A 7,018-nucleotide genomic window follows, 5' to 3' on the forward strand; every position below is an offset into this window, starting at 1 on the left:
CCTCCAGTGCCCACGATAGCCAGGCAAGGGTGTCTGTGCGTGTGGGCGTCGGGCAGCGGTAAGGTAGAATGCAGCGCCCACGGCGCCTCCGGTAGCTCGGCTCCGGGGAGGGATGCGTTTGAGCCTAACGCCAGTCAGGAGAAAAGAGTTGGTAGACAGAAAAGAGGCATGAGAAGTTGCAAAGAGTCCCACTTGCCGTCTGAGATGGGTGCATCCGTTCTCCCACTTGGGGAAGGGCTAGACCTGAGAGCTGGCGGCTTAGAAGTGGCGGGCAGCGGCAGGTCTGTGTGCGCTTTTGTCTGAGGCGGCGCTGTCTTCTTGTCGTTGGGGGCGGGAGCGTGTGGGTCTGCCGAGCGGGCGCCTGGCCTGCGGGGAGCTGTGAGCTCCTCCAGCTGCGTAGGCCCCCACTTAAGCTCTCCCCTTCCTTGGGGTGCCCACTGGAAAAGCTGCCCAGCCTGTGCTCCAGCTGGACTGTTCAAGCCTCCCTGCGTGGCTGGGGCCGGGGAGTAGGAAGCCCGTTGGGCGTCATTTGCGGGGCCATGGCGTCAGGAAAGCATTTGGGCCACCAGGTCAACCCATTGGCTGGAGGATGCCGCCGACTCCCTGGGCGGCCACCTCCAGCCGCCAGCCTGCCCTCGCTGCCCACCCCCCCCAGTGGCCCTTGCGCCGCGTGCTCAAGAGTCTCCTTCCTCCCTAGGGGAAGCGGCCACTCCGGCTCGCCCTCTGCAGCCCTTAGCCCCCAGGCTCTGTCGGCCACCGGGGCAAGCCGGCACTTCCTTGAGACGCTAAGGCAGCTGTGGCTCGACAGGCTGTTGGAGAAGAAAAAGGGAGAGGGGCAAATCTCGCCAGCAACGAGACCTCGCGCCAGGGCTTGTCCGGGAATTGAACCCGGGACCTCTTGCTCCCAAAGCAAGAATCATGCTCCTAGACCAACAAGCCACCGCCTGCTGCTCAGGCCACCCTGGCGCTGCGAACGAACGCAAGGACACGCTCCCTGTGCTGATCAGCTTTCACCCACCCCCAAGAGGACTGGAAGGCCTTCAGGTGGCCAGCTAGGCCTATCAACGCCACGGGCTGCACCTGGAGGAAGAGCCAGGGGGGGGGCAGAGATGGAGCGCAAGCGGACTCAGCTGGGCCGGAAGAGGCAGGGCCTCTAAAGCCAGGAAGCTGGCAAGAGAGAGAGGCTGCTGCTGCTGCTGGGACAGGGCACTCACTCCTGGGAGGATTTGGGCGCTGGTCCAGCCAGAGCCAGGAGGGAAGCCAGGACTTTTAGGAAGCAAGCAGTCCAGGCAAGGAGGAGAAAAGTGCTAGGCGTAGGCTCCCTGGACTGGATCCCGCAGAGGAGGGCCCGTCCGAGTTCCCCACCAGCCAGCGAGGGCATGGCCTAGACCAGGCACAGGGCACTGAGGGGCACGACGGTAGCGGGGTCACCGTGGTAGTGAGAGAGAATGGAAGCCCTGTACGCTGGAAAGGGGGGAAACGCCGCGTGCCCTCGCCGGAGGGCGGAATCCCAGAGAGGAGAGCGGCAGCTCCTGAGAGCGAGAGAGGGGCTCTAGAGGAGTAAGTGACGGGGTGTTACCGCCGGTTGGGGCCTCAGCCTGAGCCGGCCTATTCCCCGGAGGAGCCACAAGGAGGAGCAGCGGTGCCGTCACCACTAAGCAAATGGAAAGAAGAGCAGGAAAAGCACCCCCAGGGAAAGATGAGCCCCCACCCAGCCCAGCCCAGCCCCCCCGACTTCCCCGTAGAGCAGCAAAGAAACCATGGCGAGGGCTCGTGTGGCATTTCTGGCACCCTAAGCGAGAATCCTACCTCTAGGCCAACAAGCCCCTCTGGCCAAGGAGGGGCTCGGCACGCCCCGGAACTCTGGGAGAAACAACAGGCCGCTGTAGGCATCAAGTTGAAAAGGACCGCGCCCTCTTCAGCTTTCCAAGGTCATCTCCAGGCCGGCTCTGTCACACCCCTGGAGCAGCAAACCAAATTTACACCCTAATGCCGCTCTCACGCCACAGGATTGGGGAGAAAAAGCCAGGCCAAAGGTGGGGGAAAAAAAGAAAGGGACAGTGGCAAACAGACCCTTGGCGAGGGCTGGCCCGGGAGCTGAGCCTGGGGCCTCTCGCACCCGAAGCCACACTGGGACTCGCCAAAGTCAACAAACCGTTTCTTTGGAGCCGTAGCGATCATCATTGCCCACCTTTTTCGCAACCAAACCAAAGGAAAGCAACCCAAGCCCCCAAGAACTGGCAGACTTAGCCCTAAAATGAAGAAAAGGACTCTGCCCGACTTCACCTTTCCAAGCTCTCCTCCTCGCTCTCTCCCTCCCGCCGGAAGTGAGAGACCGTTCCCTGGAGCAAGGAACCAAATGCAGACCCTAAGGCAGCCCTCCCTCTCCGGGATGTTGGAGAGGAAGAGGAAGAAAAAACCCTCCCTGCTCCGCTGCCAAGACAGGCTTGGATGAAACTTGGAGCCGGGGTCTCTTGCGCCCAAGAGCAGACTCGCGCCCCAGTCCAGCTAATCCTTTGGTAAGGATAAGGAAAGCAGCGTTTCCAAGAGGGAGCCCGGCAAGGGGCTGGAGAGGTGAAAGCAGGTCAGGAAACACAGCCTGGGGACAGAGGGCGGGCGGGCTTGTCCGGGATTTGAACCCGGGACCTCTCGCACCCGAAGCGAGAATCATACGCCTAGACCAACAAGCCCCCTTGGTTGGCCTCTGTCCTCAGCAGGTTAGGCCAAAAAGCAACCTTCTGTAAATGTTCACCACTTCTAAACGGCGCTCCTCCAGTGCCACGATAGCCCAGGCAAGGGTGTCTGTGCGTGTGGCGTCGGGCAGCGGTAGGTAGAATGCAGCGCCCGCGCCTTCGGCTCCCGGGGAGGGATCCGTTGAGGCCACGCCAGTCAGGAGAAGAGTGGCTAGAAGAAAAGAGGCAGAAAGTTGCAAGAGTCCTCCTTTGCGTCTGAGCTGGGTGCTCCGTTCTCCACTTGGGGGGGCTAGCCCTGAGAGCTGGGCGGCTAGGGCGGGCAGCGGCAGGTCTGTGTGCGCTTTTGTGTCTGAGGCGGGCGCTGGCTTCTTGGGAGCGTTGTGGGTCTGCCGAGGCGGCTGCTGTCCAGCGCTGGCTGCGGGAGCTGTGGGAGCTCCTCCACTGCGTAGGCGCCACTTAAGGCTCTCGCCCTTCCTTGGTGCGTGGCCCACTGGAAAAGACTGCCCAGAGCCTGTGCCAGCTGGACTGTAAGCCTCCCTGCGTGGTGGGGCCGGGAGTTAGGAAGCCACGTTGGGACGTCATTTGCGGGGCCATGGCGCGTCAGGAAAGCATTTGGGCCACCAGATCAACTCTCCCCCATTGCTGGAAAGGATGCGCGCCGACTCCCTGGGCGGCCACCCTCCAGCGCCAGCCTCTGCCCTCGCTGCCGCACCCCCCCCAGTGGCCCTTTCTTGCGCGCGCGTGCTCAAGAGTCTCCCTTCTCCTGGGGAAAGCGGCCACTCCGCTTGCGCCCTCTGCACCCTTAGCCCCCAGGCTCTGGCGGCCACCGGGGCAGCGGCACTTCCATTGAGACGCTAAGGCAGCTGGTGGCTTGACAGGCTTGTTGGAGGAACGGAGAGAGGGGCAGACAATCGTCGACAGCAACGAGACTCAGCGCCAAGAGTCCGGGAATTGACCCGGCGACCACTTGCTCTCATCCAAGCGAATCATAGCCCCGGACCAACACGCCTGTCCACTTATCAGGCACCCTGGGGCCTGCCGAACGACGATAGACACGCTCTGTGTGCTGATTGAGGTTCACTCCACCCCCAGAGGACTGGAAGGCCTTCAGGTGGCCAGCTAGGGCTATCACGCCACGGGCTGCACCTGGAGGAAGAGCCAGGGGGGGCAGAGATGGCGCACAGCGGACTCAGCTGGGCCGGAAGAGGCAGGGCCTCAAAAGCCGGAAGCTGGCAGAGAGACGGCTGTGCTGTGCTGCTGCTGCTGCAGCTGGGTACACGGGCACTCACTCCCTGAGGAGGTATTGGTGTGCGCTGGTCCAGCCAGAGCCAGGAGGGACAGGGACTTAGGAGCAGCCAGGCAAGGAGAGAGTGCTAGCGTAGCTCCCTGGACTGGATCCCGCAGAGGAGGCCCTCCGGTTCCCCACCAGCCAGCGAGGGATGGCCTAGACCAGGCAGGGGCACTGAGGGGCACTCAAGACGGTAGCTTGGGGTCACGCGTGGATAGTGAAGAGAGAATGGAAGCCTTACGCTGGGAAGGGGAACAACGCCGCGTGCCGCGCCGGAGGGCCCCCAAGACAAGAAGCCAGCGCCCGCCTCAGACACAAAAGCGCACACAGACCTGCCGCTGCCCGCACCCTAGCCGCCCAGCTCTCAGGGCTAGCCCCTCCCCAAGTGGAGAACGGAGCACCCAGCTCAGACGCAAAGGAGGACTCTTGCAACTTTCTGCCTCTTTTCTTCTACCCACTCTTCTCCTGACTGGCTTTAGAGGCCCTGCCTCTTCCAGCCCATCTGAGTCCGCTTACCCGCCCTCTCTGCCCCCTGGGTCTTCCTCCAGATGCAGCCCATCGCGTTGATAGGCCACCATGTGACAATACCTATAAAATTTTCAGCTGACACGAAGGTCAGAGGGTTTACTTGTACTTGGAAGGGTAAAATTTGAATTCAAAACAACCTTCATCAATTGGGGAGCTGATCCTTAATCAACAAGATGAAATGCAATAAAGAGTATACTATGCTTAGGAAGGAAAAATCAAATGCACAATGACGAAATTGGGAATAACTAGCTATGCTATACTATTGCTGAAAAAGATTTGGGGTAATAGTGGATCACAAATTTAATATCAGTCAGCAAAGTCATGCATGCAATTGTGAAAAGGCTTATTTTCCGGCAGTGTATTAATAGCAGTGTCATATGTAAGATTTGACAGATAATTGCTCCATTCTACATGGCACTGCTGAGGCCTCAGCTGGAGTACTGTGTCCAGTTCTGGTGCCACACATTAAGAAACATTTTGATAAATTATGGAGGGTTCAGAAGGGAGCAACAAAAATGATAAAAAGTTTAGGAAATCTGACCTCTGAGGATAAAAAAACTGGACTTGAAAGAAGACTGAAGGGGGAGTTGTTAGCAATCTTGAAATATGTTAAGGGCTGCTATCAAGAAAATGGTGATTGATTGCTCTCCATGTCCACTGAAAGTAGTACATAAGGTGACCAGATAGAGAAGGTGAAAAATCGAGACAGGAGGTTGGGGGTAATTGGCATCAATGTAAGACAAAGTCCCAAATCGGGACTGTTCCTATAAAATTAGGACATCTGGTCACCCTAGTAGAACAAGTAGTTATAGGCTTAATTTGCAACAAAGTAGATTTAGATAGATATTAGGAAAAGTTTTCTAACTATAAAGATAACTATAAGCACAATAATAGGTTTCTAAGGGAGATTGTGGAATCCCTCTCATTGGAGGTTTTTCAGAACAAGTCAGTCAAACATCTGTCAGGGATGGTCTAGGTATTTACAATCTTGTCTCAGCACAGGGGGCTGAACTAGATGAACTCAGGTCCCTTCCGGCCCTTCATTTTTATTATTAGAATTGGCATCACGCAACGTCATTCACTCAACATTTTCCTTTATAAGTCCCTGTTTTCAGTTGCTTATCACTTTGTCAAACTGTAACCATTTTTCCTGACATTTTCTGGGCCAGGTGTCATCTCAGACACTTCAGCTATTTCTGAGAATGAGAGTAGGAACAAATACATCATTTAGCCCATGTTAAAAAAAAAATAACAACCTTACAACCATTTCATTGAGAAGCTCTCGTGCTTTGGCACAAGGACTTGACATTTAGTGGGCTTGTCACCTGGTATCAATGATGTGCTTCTCATGCCTGTGAAAATTCATCCAAATTGATCCCAATGCATAAATCTGAAAAATCTTACACATGCTCCATAGAGACTTGTCTGAGTTTTGCATCTAAATTCTCTTAAAGACATTGTCTGCACTGAACATGCTTCACACCTTCATAGCTCCTACATGCTGACTAGACTGTGGTCATATGTCATTCCCTCAGAGAGATTGTGCATGCTCTATCCCAGGGCTGAAGAGGCTGAGAATGACTCTTCCTGCAGTTGCTCCTCTAGAATGAGACAAGGGTTTTGTGGGAAAAATAGGATGTGATCATATAATTAAAGACCACCAATGAAAGTGGGAATTCTCAAGGTTGCACAGGCAAGCTGAAATCTGGCATTTCTAAGTTTTGAGTGTTTGACTTTGTAATCTCATATGCTTTTAACATAGTCTGTATGGGTGTATTTTATATATACAATAACTTCCTGCAATGCAGAGAACTTAACAACTACAGCCTTTATCAAGGAGCCCAGCCTTGATTTGATTGCTTCTGCTATAGAGAGAGCTTTATGCAGTTTTTGCCCTTCTGAGCAATTAAATAGCAGAGACTCCTAATCTCTGAAGTTATACAAAAATAAATAGAATGCTAGAGGATGTTTCTGTATGGTCATAGAAGTTATTTATTACGTTTAATAAATCTAGTTGCACTCAAATGCACTTGGAGGTCTTGATCTCATACAAGTGTAATCAGAAATAATTCTATTGAAGTCAACGTTGAGCTATCATTGACAAAAGAGGGGTGAGCTCAAACTACTGCCCAAAGTCTCTCAATTCTCTTATGTAGAAAGAAATGGTTACATAATTGCTAGGGATTTTTAGCTTTGCAGAAAAACCTTTCGGATTGAAGTACGTCATATTAAGATTCCCCCTCTCATTTACTTCCAGTAAAGCAGCTTCATAAATATCTCAAATGCTTTCACTGTCACTTCTTAGCTTACTCAAAAAATGAACTTTTTTTTATTTACCATAATTCAATTTTATGTCTGTTCCCATCACCTGTATCACGGGAAAGGATAATTCTGCAGGAGTTGCTGGGTGGAATGCCCTGGTCTGTGTTCTGCAGGAGGTCAGTGTTTGTTGTGGAGAAAGTAAGGTTGTCACAGGGTGTTGGCATGTCCTTCTGCTCATGCTGGGGAT

The 7,018-nt window shown here is 54.2% G+C and overlaps 2 non-coding genes across 2 annotated transcripts; both read right to left on the reverse strand.

The window, feature by feature from the left end:
* Positions 1 to 867: 867 nt before the first annotated feature.
* Positions 868 to 939, reverse strand: TRNAP-UGG (transfer RNA proline (anticodon UGG)). Its single transcript has one exon. It is a non-coding gene; the product is annotated as a tRNA-Pro (tRNA).
* A 1,679-nt stretch (positions 940 to 2,618) lies between these two features.
* Positions 2,619 to 2,690, reverse strand: TRNAP-CGG (transfer RNA proline (anticodon CGG)). The gene has a single exon. It is a non-coding gene; the product is annotated as a tRNA-Pro (tRNA).
* Positions 2,691 to 7,018: the final 4,328 nt, after the last annotated feature.

Source organism: Chelonoidis abingdonii, chromosome 6 (assembly GCF_003597395.2).
Source record: "Chelonoidis abingdonii isolate Lonesome George chromosome 6, CheloAbing_2.0, whole genome shotgun sequence".
Lineage (NCBI taxonomy): Eukaryota > Metazoa > Chordata > Testudines > Testudinidae > Chelonoidis > Chelonoidis abingdonii.